The 17,161-nt window shown below is 39.9% G+C and overlaps 1 long non-coding RNA gene across 1 annotated transcript in view; it reads right to left on the reverse strand.

Moving 5' to 3' along the window:
• Positions 1-6,017: 6,017 nt before the first annotated feature.
• The window catches only part of LOC129634952 (uncharacterized), a 54,870-nt gene continuing 43,726 nt past the window's right edge, over positions 6,018-17,161 (reverse strand). The window contains exon 3 of the long non-coding RNA XR_008706024.1: positions 6,018-6,494. This is a non-coding gene — a long non-coding RNA (uncharacterized LOC129634952). The remainder of the gene's footprint in view (positions 6,495-17,161) is intronic.

Below are 17,161 nucleotides of genomic sequence, written 5' to 3' on the forward strand. Positions count from 1 at the left end.
ATACAGCTTTGAGGTACTCCTTTCCCAATTTGGAAACAGTGTTGTTCCAAGTCAAGTTCTAACTGTTGCTGCCTGACCTGCATACAGATTTCTCAAAAGGCAGGTCAGGTGGTCTAGTATTCCCATCTCTTTAAGAATTTTCCAAAAAAAAAAAAAAAAAAAAGAATTTTCCAGTTTGTTGTGATCCACACAGTCAAAAGCTTTGCCATAGTCAATAAAGCAGTAGATGATTTTATGGAACTCTCTTGCTTTTTCAATGATCCAGCAGATGTTGACAATTTGATATTTGGTTCTTCTGACTTTTCTAAATCCAGCTTGAGCATCTGGAAGTTCACAGTTCACGTACTGTTCAAGTCTAGCTTGGAGTATTTTGAGCATTACTTTGCTAGCCTGTGAGATGAGTGCAATTGTGCGATAGTTTGAGCATTATTTGGCATTGCCTTTCTTTGGGACTGGAATGAAAACTGACATTTTCCAGTCCTGTGGTCACTGCCGAGTTTTCCAAATTGGCTGGCATATTGAGTGCAGCACTGTCACAGCATCATCTATTAGGATATGAAATAGCTGAGCTCAAATTCCATCACCTCCACTGGCTTTGTTCATAGTGATGCTTCCTAAGGCCCATTTGACTTCCCATTCTAGGATGTTTGGCTCTGGGTGAGTGATCACACCATCGTGGTTATCTGGGTCACGAAGATCTTTTTTGTACAGTTCTTCTGTGTATTCTTGCCTCCCTCTTTTTAATACCTTCTGCTTCTGTTAGGTCCATACCATTTCTGTCCTTTATTGTGACCATCTTTGCATGAAATGTTCCCTTGATATCTCTACTTTTCTGAAGATATCTCTAGTCTTTCCCACTCTGTTGTTTTCCTCTATTTCTTTGCACTGATCAATGAGGAAGGCGTTCTTATCTCTCCTTGCTATTCTTTAGAACTCTGCATTCAAATGGGTATATCTTTCCTTTTCTCCTTTGCCTTTCACTTCTCTTCTTTTCTCAGCTAAATGTAAGGCCTACTCAGATAATCCTTTGCCTTTTTCCATTTCTTTTTCTTGAGGATAGTCTTGATCCCTGCCTCCTATACAACGTTATGAGCTTCCATCCTTAGTTCTTCAGGCACTCTATCAGATCCAATCCCTTGAATCTATTTCTCACTTCCACTGTATAACTGTAAGGGATTTGATTTAGGTCTTATCTGAATTGTCTAGTGGTTTCTCCTACTTTCTTCAATTTAAGTCTGAATTAGGCATAAGGAGTTCATGATCTGAGCCACAGTCAGCTCCTGGTCTTGTTTTTGCTGTGTAGAAGTTCTCTATCTTTGGCTGTGAAGAATATTATCAATCTGCTTTCAGTATTGACCACCTGGTCATGTCCATGTGTAGAGTCTTCTCTTGTGTTGTTGGAAGAGGGTGTTTGCTATAAACAGTGCATTCTCTTGGCAAAACTCTATTAGCCTTTGCCCTGATTCATTCTGTACTCCAAGGCCAAATTTGCCTGTTACTCCAGGTATTTCCTGACTTCCTACTTTTGTACTCCAGTCCCCCATAATGAAAAGGACATCTTTTGGGGGTGTTAGTTCTAGAAGGTCTTGTAGGTCTTCATACAACCGTTCAGCTTCTTCAGCATTACTGGTCAGGGCATAGACTTGGTTGAATGTGATACTGAAAGTTTTACCTTGGAAAGAAACAGAGATCATTCTGTTGTTTTTGAGAGTGCACCCAAGTACTGCATTTTGGACTCTTTTGTTGACTATGATGGTTACTCCATTTCTTCTAAGGGATTCTTGCCCAAAGTAGTAGATATAATGGTCATCTGAGTTAAATTCACCCATTCCAGTCCATTTTAGTTTGCTGATTCCTAAAATGTTGATGTTCTCTCTTGCCATCTTCTGTTTGACCACTTCCAATTTGCCTTGATTCACGGACCTAACATTCCAGGTTCCTATGCAATATTGCTCTTTACATCATCGGACTTAACTTCCATCACCAGTCATATCCACAACTGGGTGCTGCTTTTGCTTCATGGGGTCGCAAAGAGTAGGACACGGCTGAGTGACTGAACTGAACTGTCTCTTCAGTCTTTCTGGAATTATCTCTCCACTCTTCTTTAGTAGCATACCAGGCACCTACCGACCTGGGGAGTTCATCTTTCGGCATCCTATCTTTTTGCCTTTTCATACTGTTCATGGGGTTCTCCAGGCAAGAATATTGAAGTGGTTTGCCATTCCCTTCTCCAGTGGGGCATGTTTTGTCAGAATTCTCCACCATGACCCAGCTGTCTTGGGTAGCCCTACATGGCATGGCTCATAGTTTCACTGCGTTAGACAAGGCTGTGGTCCACGTGATCAGATTGGTTAGTTTTCTGTGATTGTGGTTTTCAGTCTATCTGCCCTCTGATGGAGAAGGATAAGAGGCTTATGGAAGCTTCCTGATGGGAGAGACTGACTGGGGTTGGGGGGGTGGGGGGTGGGAACTGGGTCTTGTTCTGATGAGTGGGGCCAAGCTCAGTAAATCTTTAATCCAATTTTCTGTTGAGGGGTGGAGCTGTGGTCCCTCCCTGTTATGTACCTGGGGCCAAACTATGGTGAAGGTAATGAAGATAATGGCGACCTCCTTTGAAAGGTCCCATGCAAGCACCGCTACACTCAGTGCCCTCGATGCTGGAGCAGGCCACAGCTAACCCACGCCTCCACCAGAGACTCCTGCACACCCATGGGCAAGCCTGGCTCAGTCTCTTGTGGAGCCACTGCTCCTTTCTCCTGGGTCCTGGTGTACACAAGGTGTACATGGGGTCGCAAAGTGTGAGACATGACTGAAGTTACTTAGCATGGATGCATGCACAATCCAAAGCTGGTATCACTGAAGACTCAGACTACTATAATTACTTAAACATTTTTCTATCTTCCTCCTGCCTATCAACCTACTTGAATCCCCACTACTATCTAAGGCATTTTCCTTTGTTTACATACTCTCTCAGAATGGTGTTACTCAACTCCACAGATCTTATTTTTTACATTATGTGCTTAATATTGTCTGTTCAAACAAGCTGAAAGCTCCATGAGGACAAGGACTATTTAGATCACCAATATTATCCCTCTTGGTATAAAAGAGTGGTACACATAGATTCCTAGATGAATGAATGAATGAAAACAGCTATCACTTCTATAGAAACTACTGTGTGCCACAGACTATTCCAAATGCTTTATGCATAACTTTATTTATTAATATTTTCCATAGCAATCAGTGAACTATATGCTAATACTACTCATTCCACTGAAGTTAAAGAAATTAACATTCAGACAACTAGTAGGAAGATCTGAGATTTTAATCTAAGTAATTCCTGCTCTTATCTTTTACATTATAGGGCATTATGTTGCCTTTCAAATGAATGATGAAATGAATAAAGGACTAATGCATGTGTACCTACACATATACATACTATTATTATGTAATGAAGAGCTTTTGAGGCTCTCTGAGTAAACTGCCATTTGTTTAACCTGTTCAGTTCAGTTCAGCTCAGTCGCTCAGTCATGTCCGACTCTTTGCAACCCCATGAATTGCAGCACGCCAGGACTCCCTGTCCATCACCAACTCCCGGAGTTCACTCAGACTCACGTCCATCGAGTCATTGATGCCATCCAGCCGTCTCATCCTCTGTTGTCCCCTTCTCCTCCTGCCCCCAATCCCTCCCAGAATCAGAGTCTTTTCCAATGAGTCAACTCTTCGCATGAGGTGGCCACAGTATTCGAGTGTCAGCTTTAGCATCATTCCTTCCAAAGAAATCCCAGGGCTGATCACCTTCAGAATGGACTGGTTGGATCTCCTTGCAGTCCAAGGGACTCTCAAGAATCTTCTCCAACACCACAGTTCAAAAGCATCAATTCTTCGGTGCTCAGCCTTCTTCACAGTCCAACTTTCACATTCATAAATGACCACAGGAAAAACCATAGCCTTGACTAGATGGACCTTTGTTGGCAAAGTAATGTCTCTGCTTTTCAATATGCTGTCTAGGTTGGTCATAACTTTTCTTCCAAGGAGTAAGCGTCTTTTAATTTCATGGCTGCAATCACCATCTGCAGTGATTTTGGAGCCCAAAAAATAAAATCTGACACTGTTTCCCCATCTATTTCCCATGAAGTGATGGGACCTGATGTCATGATCTTCGTTTTCTGAGTGTTGAGCTTTAAGCCAACTTTTTCACTCTCTACTTTCACTTTCATCAAGAGGCTTTTTAGTTCCTCTTCACTTTCTGCCATAAGGGTGGTGTCATCTGCATATCTGAGGTGATTGATATTTCTCCCGGCAATCTTGATTCCAGCTTGTGTTTCTTCCAGTCCAGCGTTTCTCATGATGTACTCTGCATATAAGTTAAATAAGCAGGGTGACAATATACAGCCTTGACGTACTTCTTTTCCTATTTGGAACCAGTCTGTTGTTCCATGTCCAGTTCTAACTGTTGCTTCCTGACATGCATACAAATTTCTCAAGAGGCAGGTCAGGTGGTCTGGTATTCCCATCTCTTTCAGAATTTTCCACAGTTTATTGTGATCCACACAGTCAATAAAGCAGAAATAGATGTTTTTCTGGAACTCTCTTGCTTTTTCCATGATCCAGCGGATGTTGGCAATTTGATCTCTGGTTCCTCTGCCTTTTCTAAAACCAGCTTGAACATCTGGAAGTTCATGGTTCACGTATTGCTGAAGCCTGGCTTGGAGAATTTTGAGCATTACTTTACTAGCATGTGAGATGAGTGCAATTGTGTGCTAGTTTGAGCATTCTTTGGCATTGCCTTTCTTTGGGATTGGAATGAAAATTGACCTTTTCCAGTCCTGTGGCCACTGCTGAGTTTTCCAAATTTGCTGGTATATTGAGTGCAGCACTTTCACAGGATCATCTTTCAGGATTTGAAATGGCTCAACTGGAATTCCATCACCTCCACTAGCTTTGTTCGTAGTGATGCTTTCTAAGGCCCACTTGACTTCACATTCCAGCATGTCTGGCTCTAGGTGAGTGATCACACCATCGTGATTATCTGGGTAGTGAAGATCCTTTTTGTACAGTTCTTCTGTGTATTCTTGCCACCTCTTCTTAATGTCTTCTGCTTCTGTTAGGTCCATACCATTTCTGTCCTGTATCGAGCCCATCTTTGCATGAAATGTTCCCTTGGTATCTCTACTTTTCTTGAAGAGATCTCTAGTCTTTCCCACTCTGTTGTTTTCCTCTATTTCTTTGCATTGATAGCTGAGGAAGGCTTTCTTATCTCTCCTTGCTATTCTTTGGAACTCTGCATTCAGATGCTTATATCTTTCCTTTTCTCCTTTGCTTTTTGTTTCTCTTCTTTTCACAGCTATTTGTAAGGCCTCCCCAGACAGCCATTTTGATTTTTTGCATTTCTTTAACCTGTATTCTTAATCAAATACCAGTTATCACTCAGTTTATAGCCACACTTCATCTCTAAAGTGTTCGCTCATTATACTAAATTGAAAAGACCAAATACCTATAATTATTTTCCCAAATACTCAGAACTAAGTGAGTGAAGTCACTCAGTCGTGTCCAACTCTTTGCGATCCCATGGACTGTAGCCTACCAGGCTTCTCCATCCATGGGATTCTCCAGGCAAGAATACTGGAGTGGGTTACCATTTCCTTCTCCAGACTCAGAACTAAAGCACTCAGAAAATTTAACCGTGCTAACCTCATCACAAGTCACCCATCACATAGTTTATGAGTTACTAACAGACACAGTTCTGTTACTGGGCCCTCCACTAGGCAATGTCTACAGTGCTAGCAAAGCATTAAAGGAAATGTACCAGTCTCACACAGTGCATTTATCACTTAAAACATAATTTGAAACATAGAGTACCTCAACAATGGAAGGGAAGATAATGTTAATAGGGTTTTTTTTTTTTTTTTTTTAAATATAGTGATAGTTTGAAACAATTTGGTCTTTTTTAGAATCCAGATGGGAAATTAATAGTTGCTCAGGTTTGGAAGTAAACTACAAGGTTATTCTGCCCAAATCTTTCATGACATCTGTCTCACTCAGAGAATTTTACTTATTATTTTTCTTTTCTATAAAGATTCTCATTAATGAGTTTAATATTATTTTTAAGCTTAAGACTAGAAATTGAGAGCTGGCTGTTTAAAAACGAAGCTGGATAAAAGATTTGTTTTGTCACATGTCTTTTTTAAATAAAATGATCCAAGATGTCTTTAGTCATCATCAGAATGTAGTTTGAGCCTTCATGTGTGTGAGAGAACATTTCCCTCAATTTATTGTAATTTCTGTGATTTATGCACAACAGTGATGGAAACAGCTTGGTGTAGGTTTCCAAAGCACAGTGTGGGAGGCCCTGTGTGTGCAAAATTCCTTGTTATTTGTTAATAGGATTTGTCCACATACCTTCTGCCCAATCTGTCCAGTGCTTTGAAATATTGCAGCTGCTTTTCATTTCCCGTTAAATCTGATTGGCAGCAATATCAGAGCTGTAGTTCAACCTGGAAACAGAAGCATGACTCCAGCAAGAATACACAGGGTGGCAAAACAGTCATTAATGCCACCACAAAGTGAAAATTTTCCATCCCTGGCTACTATCTGGGGGCTTTAGTTACAGTGCTAGGCCCATTTCTAAAGTAGGATGTTCCATCTGTACTGGATGCTGGTTTATAACATGGGTGACTCCAACACGGTGGTTCTTAACTGGGCGTGATTTTGCTTCCCACAGGACATTTAGCAATGTCTGTCTCAATGGTCCCAATTGAGGAGTGATGCCCATCACATGGGTGGAAGGCCAGAGATGCAGCTAGAGTCTTCCAAGATAAAGAATTATACTGTACATAATTTCAGTACTGCTGAGGTTTAGAGTCCTGTTCAAGGTATTCCAAACCAAACTAAAAGCTATAAACGATAATTTCCCTTCTTTACTGCCATTTAGGATACAAACAGCAATGCTTACTAGGGAACAAGCACTTTTAAATGCATGGGAACTGACTTGGTACTATACTTCTGTATTGGCAATATTTATGAATTCATTTATTGCTATGCATTTGACCAGGATAACAAGAACCAACAGGAACTTCCCTGGTGGTCCAGTGGCAAAGACTCTGTGCTCCCAGTGCAAGGCCGGGGTTTGGTCCCTGGTCAGGGAACTAGAACCCACAAGCCACAACTAACAGTTTGCATGCCACAACTAAAGATCCCACATGCTGCAACTAACACCCAATGCAGACAAATAAATAAATATTTAAAAATAAGTACCAATAATCAGGAGAAAGGAAAATGAAAATTCTTAGAAATTTTATAGCTTTGAGGGACTTTTCTAGTCCAGGCTTTACAAACTCTTACACAATTAGTTCTGTAAGACATATCCCATGATATGTCTTATAGGCATCCAGGTCCAATGGCACAGAGAAATGTTGGTTTAAACAGAGTGAAATATGCTTTGATTACATATGACCATTATAAGAGCCTTGATTGCTCACAGGCACCATGGCTCTTCAAAGGTGACTATAGTAAAAATATATATATTTCAACTCATTGGACCATGAAATCTTTTACTTCTGTAATATCTATTAATATGGCTTAAACAAATGATCTAGTCCAACCAGCATGTTCCTCTAAATAAAGAAGTATGGTATAATACAATAAGTATTGTACAATTGTATGGTACCATACTTCTTGTACCATACTTGTTGTATTGTGCCATCCAAGAAGTATGGTACAATACAATAACCCCAATACCTGGGGTTATTTGTCCAGGATTACCGACCAAGTTAGAGACAAAGAAAAGATCACATCAAAGACTACCTCACACAGTCCATTCTTTCTTCCACTATACAATGTTTCTTTATACAGCTGTTTTAAAATATGATTTAATTATATCATAGCACCACAGTACATAGTGCTTGGAGTAAACATTACTTTACACAGAGGGGGCTTTCCCTGGTGGCTCAGCAAGTAAAAAATCCACTTGCAATGCAGGAGACCCAGGTTCAGTTCCTGGGTTGGGAAGATCCCTGGAGAAGGGAATGGCTACCCACTCCAGTATTCTTGCCTAGAGAATTCTATGGATAGAGGATCCCACAGGGCAACAGTCCATAGTGTTGCAAAGAGTCAGACATGACTAAGCAACTAATACTTTCACTATACAGAGTATTTTCAAATTCATGATCCTGTTTAATTCTCACAACTCAGATCAAGTTATTTTTTCCCCTTCTTTTTTTCCTTTCTTCATCTTCATCATCATCTTTCCTCTCATCATCACTACTGCCACTTCTTGAATATAAACCACTAGTTCACCATGAGGTTAGGGTCTTGTTACCCCAACACTTAAAACAAGCTGTGGCTCACTGGAGCCACTTATTGTTCGTTGAATTAATGGATGCCCCATTTTACAGAGAAAAAAGAGTAAGAGGCGAACTTACAGTGGAAGTATTCCTGATGCTTCAGACAGTAAAGAATCTGCCTGCAATGTAGGAGACCCAGGTTCAATCCCTGGGTCAGAAAGGTCTCCTGGAGAAGGAAATGGCTACCCACTCCAGTATTCTTGCCTGGAGAATTCCATGGACAGAGGAGCCTGGTGGGCTACAGTCCATGGGGTTGCAAAGAGTCAGACACGACTGAGCGACTAACATTTTCACACATTATTTTTAAGAAACATGTTATTTTCATATGTCTTTTGACCATGTACATTTCCTTTTTATAAAAATGTCTATTCAGTTTAGGTACCATTTAAAAATTTTTTTTTGTTGTTTTTGTTTTTGATGTTAAGCTGTATGAGCTATTTATATATATTGGATATTAATCCTTTATTGATCATATCATTTGTAAATATTTTCTCTCATTCAGTTGGTTATCTTTTCCTTTTGTCAATGATTTCCTTTGCTATGCAAAAGTTTTTAAGTTTAATTAGGCCCCATTTATTTATTTTTGTTTTTATTTCCTTTGCTTTAGGAGACAAATACAAAAAAAAAGAAAAGAAAAGAAAACTGCTGCAATTTATATCGAAGACTGTTCTATGTTTTCCTCTGTCTTTTATGGTATCTGGTCTTACATTTAGGTCTATAATCCACTTTAAGTTTCTTTTTATATATGGTGCTAGAGAGAGTTCTAATTTTCTTCTTTTATATGCAGGTGTCCAGTTTTCCCTGTACCACATATTGAAGAGATTGTCTTCTCTCCATTGTATATTCTTACTTCCTTTGTCATAGATTAAGTACCCTTAAGTGCTTGGGTTTATTTCTGGGCTCTTTATTCTGCTCCATTGCTCTATGTATATGTCTTTTTGTGCCAATACCATACTGTTTTGATTAATGCAGTTTTGGAAGTAATGGAGCATAATTACTCCTGCTCTGTCCTCTTTCATTTAGAAGATTTCAATCTTTTTCAAGACTGTCTGTCTATTTGTGTCTTTTGAGTTTCAGTGCAAATTTTTAAATTATTTGTTATAGTTCTGTAGAAAATGCAATTGGTATTTTGATAGGGATTGCCCTGAATCTGTAGATTGCCTTGGGTAGTATGAACATTTTAGCAATATTAATTTTCCCAGTCTAAGGACACAGTATGTCTTTCCATCTGTTTGTGTTGTCTTCAATTTCTTTCATCAGTGTCTTGCAGATGAGAACCACAATGAGATATCACTTTATACTTGTTAGAATCACAATCATCAAAAAGAACACAAATAATAAATGTTGCTGAGAATGTAGAGAAAAAGGAATCCCTGTACATTGTTGGTGTGAATGTAAAGTGATGTGGTCACTGTGGAAAACAGTATAGAGGTTTTTGTCCTGGGTCTATATCCCTAAAACAGTAATTAAAACAATACATGCAGACTAATATTTGTAGCAATTTTATTTACAATTGCCAACATATGGAAGCAGTCTAAGTGTCCATCAACAGGTAAATGGATAAATAGGATGATACACACACACACACACACGCACACACACACAATGGAATACTACTAAGACATAAAAAAGAACAAACCTTTTCCATTTGCAGCAACATGAATGGCCATGGAAGGCATTATGCTAAGTGAAATAAGTCAGGCAGAGAAAGACAAATCTTATATGTTATCACTTATATAGGAAGTCTAAAAATACAATAACCTAGTGGATATAACCCAAAAAAGTGGACTCACAAATATAGAGAACAACCTAGTGGTTACCTATGGGGAGAAGGAAAAGAGGAGGGCAATATAAGTGTAGAGGAGTAAGAAACACAAACTATTATGTATAAAAAAGCTACAAGGATATATTGTACAACACAGGGAATGTAACCAACATTTCATAATAACTATAAATGGAGTCTAACCTTAAAATTTGAGAATCACTATATTGTACATCTGTAATATACAAGACCTTTTAGAACTACCACACAAAAAAGATGTCCTTTTCATTATAGGGGACTGGAATGAAAAAGTAGGAAGTCAAGAAACACCTGGGGTAACAGGCAAATTTGGCCTCGGAATATGGAATGAAGCAAGGCAAAGGCTAATACAGTTTTGCCAAGAGAATGCACTGGTCATAACAAACACCCTCTTCCAACAACACAAGAGAAGACTATACATGGACATCACCAGATTGTCAACACTGAAATCAGATTGATTATATTCTTTGCAGCCAAAGATGGAGAAGCTCTATATAGTCAGCAAAAACAAGACCAGGAGCTGACTGTGGCTCAGATCATGAACTCCTTATTGCCAAATTCAGACTTAAATTGAAGAAAGTAGGGAAAACCACTAGACCATACAGGTATGACCTAAATCAAATCCCTTATGATTATACAGTGGAAGTGAGAAATAGATTTAAGGGACTAAATCTGATAGATAGAGTACCTGATGAACTATGGATGGAGGTTCATGACATTGTACAGGAGACAGGGATCAAGACCATCCCTATGGAAAAGAAATGCAAAAAAGCAAAATGTCTGTCTGGGAAGGCCTTACAAATAGCTGTGAAAACAGAAGCAAAAAGCAAAGGAGAAAAGGAAAGCTGTAAGCATGAATGCAGAGTTCCAAAGAATAGCAAGAAGAGATAAGAAAGCTTTCCTCAGCGATCAATGCAAAGAAAAAAACAACAGAATGGGAAAGACTAGAGATCTCTTCAAGAAAATTAGAGATACCAAGGGAAGATTTCATGCAAAGATGGGCTCGATAAAGAACAGAAATGGAATGGACCTAACAGAGGCAGAAGATATTAAGAAGAGGTGGCAGAATACACAGAAGAACTGTACAAAAAAGAGCTTCACAACCCAGATAATAACGACAGTGTGATCAGTCACCTAGAGCCAGACATCCTGGAATGTGAAGTCAAAGTGAAAGTGAAAGTGAAGTCGATCAGTCGTGTCCGACTCTTTGCGACCCCATGGACTGTGGCCTACCAGGCTCCTCTGTCCATGGGATTCTCCAGGCAAGAATACTGGAGTCAAGTGGACCTTAAAAAGCATCACTACGAACAAAGCTAGTGGAGGTGATGGAATTCCAGTTGAGCTATTTCAAATCCTGAAAGATGATCCTGTGAAAGTGCTGCACTCAATATACCAGCAAATTTGGAAAACTCAGCAGTGGCCACAGGACTGGAAAAGGTCAGTTTTCATTCCAATCCCAAAGAAAGGCAATGCCAAAGAATGTTCAAACTGCCGCACAATTGCACTTATCTCACACGCTAGTAAAGTAATGCTCAAAATTCTCCAGGCCAGGCTTCAGCAATACATGAACCGTGAACTTCCTGATGTTCAAGCTGGTTTTAGAAAAGGCAGAGGAACCAGAGACCAAATTGCCAACATCCGCTGGATCATGGAAAAAGCAAGAGAGTTCCAGAAAAACATCTATTTCTGCTTGATTGACTATGCCAAAGCCTTTGACTGTGTGGATCGCAATAAACTGTGGGAAATTCTTCAAGAGATGGGAATACCAGACCACCTGACCTGCCTCTTGAGAAACCTATATGCAGGTCAGGAAGCAACAGTTAGAAGTGGACATGGAACAACAGACTGGTTCCAAATAGGAAAAGGAGTACGTCAAGGCTGTATATTGTCACCCTGCTTATTTAACTTCTATGCAGAGTACATCATGAGAAACACTGGGCTGGAAGAAGCACAAGCTGGAATCAAGATTGCCGGGAGAAATATCAATAACCTCAGATATGCAGATGACACCACCCTTATGGCAGAAAGTGAAGAGGAACTCAAAAGCCTCTTGATGAAAGTGAAAGTGGAGAGTGAAAAAGTTGGCTTAAAGCTCAACATTCAGAAAACGAAGATCATGGCATCTGGTCCCATCACTTCATGGCAAATAGATGGGGAAACAGTGGAAACAGTCAGACTTTATTTTTTGCCACTCCAAAATTACTGCAGATGGTGATCGCAGCCATGAAATTAAAATATGCTTACTCCTTGGAAGGAAAGTTATGACCAACCTAGATAGCATATTGAAAAGCAGAGACATTACTTTGCCAACAAAGGTCCATCTAGTCAAGGCTATGGTTTTTCCTGTGGTCATGTATGGATGTGAGAGTTGTACTGTGAAGAAAGCTAAGCACCAAGGAACTGATGCTTTTAAACTGTGGTGTTGGAGACGACTCTTGAGAGTCCCTTCGACTGCAAGGAGATCCAACTAGTCCATTCTAAAGGAGATCAGTCCTGGGTGTTCTTTCGAAGGACTGATACTAAAGCTGAAACTCCAATATTTTGGCCACCTCATATGAAGAGTTGACTTATTGGAAAAGTCTCTGATGCTGGGAGGGATTGGGGGCAGGATGCAAAGGGGACAACAGAGGATGACATGGCTGGATGGCATCACCAACTCGATGGACATGAGTTTGAGTGAACTCTGGGAGTTGGTGATGGACAGGGAGGCCTGGCGTGCTGCAATTCATGGGGTCGCAAGGAATCAGACATGATGAGTGACTGCACTGAGCTGAACTGAACATATAATAATGTATGACAACTATATTTCAATTAAAAATAATAATTAGTAAAAATCACTTAGTCTGCTGAAGGCACTATGCTAGTCAATTTTTCATTTATCATTTCTTTGAATTAGTAACAAGTAGCAGCAACAACAAGAGATAAAGCAAAACTGACAGAGGAAAGGAAAAAAATTCACATTCTTTAGGAAAGCATCTAAGAGAAACTACAGAATAAGTGAAAGAAAATTGCAGTAGTCTATTTTTTTCTTGCTTTTGCACATTAAGGGTATGTGTAGAGGAAAGCTGGACTTATTTTATATTTCAGCATATTGTCTTACATTCATTTGATTTTATGCAAAAGGCCAATGATTTTGCTAGGGAAAATTTCTCAGTGGAGCTACAAGAAGGGACAGAATAATGAGCAATGAACTTTTCATGACTATCTGGTTAAACTAACGGGAATTAAACACTTCAGTAGTTTCATTTCAGTTTTATTTTTTTTTTCTTGTGGTCATGGAGTCTAGTCAACTTGGTGTTTAACTCATAATTCTCAAAAAACAAAATTAAGTAGCTGCTGCTGCTGAGTCACTTCAGTCGTGTCTGACTCTGTGCGACCCCATAGACGGCAGCCCACCAGGCTCCCCCGTCCCTGGGATTCTCCAGGCAAGAACACTGGAGTGGGCTGTCATTTCCTTCTCCAATACATGAAAGTGAAAAGTGAAAGTGAAGTCGTTCAGTCGTGTCCGACCCTCAGCGACCCCATGGACTGCAGCCTACGAGGCTCCTCTGTCCATGGGATTTTCTAGGCAAGAGTACTGGAATGGGGTGCCATTGCCTTCTCCGAAACTAAGTAGAACTCACTGCAAAAGTAAAGAGATGAAAGATCATCTTTAATGATGAATTCCCTAAGCTAAAGACCCTTGTCAGTTCTTCTCCAATAACATGGAGACCAACATTGCAGAGAATTGTCTTAACACATTATTGACCAGGGGATTTTTTCCAGAAATGAACACCTGTGGCCAGTGATTTATTATGTAAGTGAATACTGAAATGTCACCAATGACCTTTGAGTAACAAAAGGTGTATTAATGAAAGCACTGGTTACTAGGAAGCAACATTTAACAGTGGGATATGTTACCAATTTCCTTGGAGGAGGAAATGGCAACCCACTCCAGTATTCTTGCCTGGAGGATCCCATGGACAGAGGAGGCTGATGAGCTACAACAGTCCATGGGATCACAAAGGGTCAGAGATGACTGAGCAACTAACATTTTCACACATTATTTTTAAGAAACATGTTATTTTCATAAGCCTTTTGACCATGTACATTTCCTTTTTAGAAAAAAAAGTCTATTCAGTTAAGGTACCATTTAAATTTTTTATTTTTTTTTTTGCTCAGTTGTGTTCGACTCTTTGCAACCCCATGGACTGTAACCTACCAGGGTCCTCTTCCATGGGATTTTCCAGGCAAGAATACTGGAGTGGGTTGCCATTTCCAATTTAAAGGTAGGCAAACCTAAAAGGGCATTATAACCACAAATAAGATAAAATCAGCTTTGAATTAGTTCATTTCTACACTTGAGACTAATGATTTTAATATCCAGTTATAGTCATAAGTTTCCACTGTTTCCCCATCCTTTTGCTATGAAGTGATGGGACCAAATGCCATGATCTTAGTTTTCTGAATGTTGAGCTTTAAGCCAACTTTTTCACTCTCCTCTTTCACTTTCAACAAGAGGCTCTTTAGTTCTTCTTCACTTTCTGCCATAAGGGTGGTGTCATCTGCACATCTGAGGTTATTGAGATTTCTTCCGGCAATCTTGATTCCAGCTTGTCCTTCTTCCAGCCCAGCATTTTTCATGATGTACTCTGCATAGAAGTTAAATAAGCAGGGTGACAACATACAGCTTTGACGTACTCCTTTTCCTATTTGGAACCAGTCTGTTGTTCCATGTCCAGCTCTAACTGTTGCTTCCTGACCTGCATACAGTTTTCTCAAGAGGCAGGTCAGGTGGGCTCCAAAATCACTGCAGATGGTGTTTGCAGCCATGAAATTAAAAGACACTTACTCCTTGGAAGGAAAGTTATGACCAACCTGGACAGCATATTAAAAAGCAGAGACATTACTTTGTCAACAAAGGTCTGTCTAGTCAAGACAATGGTTTTTCCAGTAGCCATATATGGATGTGAGAGTTGGACTATAAAGAAAGCTGAGGGCCAAAGAACTGATGCTTTTGAACTGTGGTGTCTGAGAAGACTCTTGTGAGTCCCTTGGAGTGCAAGGAGATCCAACCAGTCCATCCTAAAGGAGGTCAGTCCTGGGTGTTCATTGGAAGGACTGATGTTGAAGCTGAAACTCCAATACTTGGCCACCTGATGTGAAGAGCTGACTCATTTGAAAAGACCCTGATGCTGGGAAAGATTAAGGGCAGGAGGAGAAGGGGACGACGGAGGAAGAGATGGTTGGATGGCATCACCTACTCAATGGACATGTGTTTGGGTAAACTCTGGGAGTTGGTGAGGGACAGGGAGGCCTGGCATACTGGGTTCATGGGGTCTCAAAGAGTCGGACACAACTGAATGACTGAACTGAACTGATAGTCATATGTTTAGAAAAATCTTAAATGAGCCTGAAGAGCACATAAAGCTAAACTGAAAGGCTGCCACAAGATATTTGTTTATTGACAAGTCTATTAGCCCATCACTCATTTGTATATCAGTATGCACATACTATGTGGAAAGTACCAAGCTCAGTGCTATGGAGGATTAAAGATAAAGACTATGATCTTAAGGAAGCCATGCACTAGAGAATCAGATATTAAAAAAGATAATCCTATACATATGTGCACAAAATTGGATTTAAAAAAATGCTCATTGCAGTTTCACATTTTAAAAAAATGCAGGGAACATAAAGGTTCATTAAAAGAGAGACGGCTAAAATAATATAAATTATTCACTATGTGTAATAACAGCAGCAAGTAGCTCACAAAACAATCCCAAGATTCAAAATTTGAGTCAATAAAGCAAGTTGCTGAATAAACATAGCCACATAATTACTATATATTTAGTGTATATAACATGTATAGGAATGGTTAGGGGAAAGTTCTGAAAAGACATAAATGAAATGAAAACAGTGGTTCCCTCTAGGTAAAGTACTGGAACTAGAGGAGATGGTCATAAAAATTATAGTTTTACTGGAACTAGAAGAGATCGTCATAAACACTATAGTTCAGATTTTATAATGAGAATATGTTTGCTGCTGCTGCTAAGTCACTTCAGTCGTGTCCGACTCTGTGCGACCCCACAGACGGCAGCCCACCAGGCTCCCCTGTCCCTGGGATTCTCCAGGCAAGAATACTGGAGTGGGTTGCCATTTCCTTCTCCAGTGCATGAAAGTGAAAAGTGAAAGTGAAGTCGCTCAGTCGTGTCCGACTCTTAGCGATCCCATGGACTGCAGCCTACCAGGCTCCTCCATCCATGGGATTTTCCAGGCAAGAGTACTGGAGTGGGTTGCCATTGTGTTTATCAAAGAATGTAAACAGAGAGATATAGGCATAGGTTTATGTTAATGTGATCAATACCACAAAGAAAATCACATAAAGTGATTTAAAAAATTTTAATGAGTGAAATGGTTTCTTCCAGGAGAAATTATGCAACATTCTGTTTAAGAGAAGCCAAATCATCTTAGTTATAAGAAATTCAGAGGCAGACACAAAGTAGTGCTATAACACACAAAAATTAACTAAAAATGGCTGCCAAGCTTTTGGAGGGAAGGAAACAGGGATCAAGATGTAGAGCACAGGGGATTTTTAGGGCATTGAAACTATTCTGTATGAATTAGAATGGTGGACACATAATATTATGCATTTTGTAAAATGAAAAGAATTATTGAAGCCGAACAGTGAACCCAACTTTTTCCAATGGACTTTAGTTAGTAACTATGCATCCATACTGGGTATTTCAATTTTAACCAATTCACCACATCACTGCAAGATATTAGTAACAGAAGAAACTGTGTGGAGATGTTGTGGAGAGGAGTAGGAAGTATAAGGAAATTCTCTATTTTATGTTCTCTGTATAGTTGCTCAGTCGTATCCAACCCTTTGCGACCCCATGGACTGCAGCACTGGCTTTCCTGCCCATCACCAACTCCTGGAGCCTACTCAAACTCATGTCCATCATGTCGGTGATGCCATCCAACCATCTCATCCTCTGTCATCCCCTTCTGCCACCTTCAGTCTTTCCTAGCATCAGCA

The sequence above is a fragment of the Bubalus kerabau genome, chromosome 20 (genome assembly GCF_029407905.1).
Source record: "Bubalus kerabau isolate K-KA32 ecotype Philippines breed swamp buffalo chromosome 20, PCC_UOA_SB_1v2, whole genome shotgun sequence".
Lineage (NCBI taxonomy): Eukaryota > Metazoa > Chordata > Mammalia > Artiodactyla > Bovidae > Bubalus > Bubalus kerabau.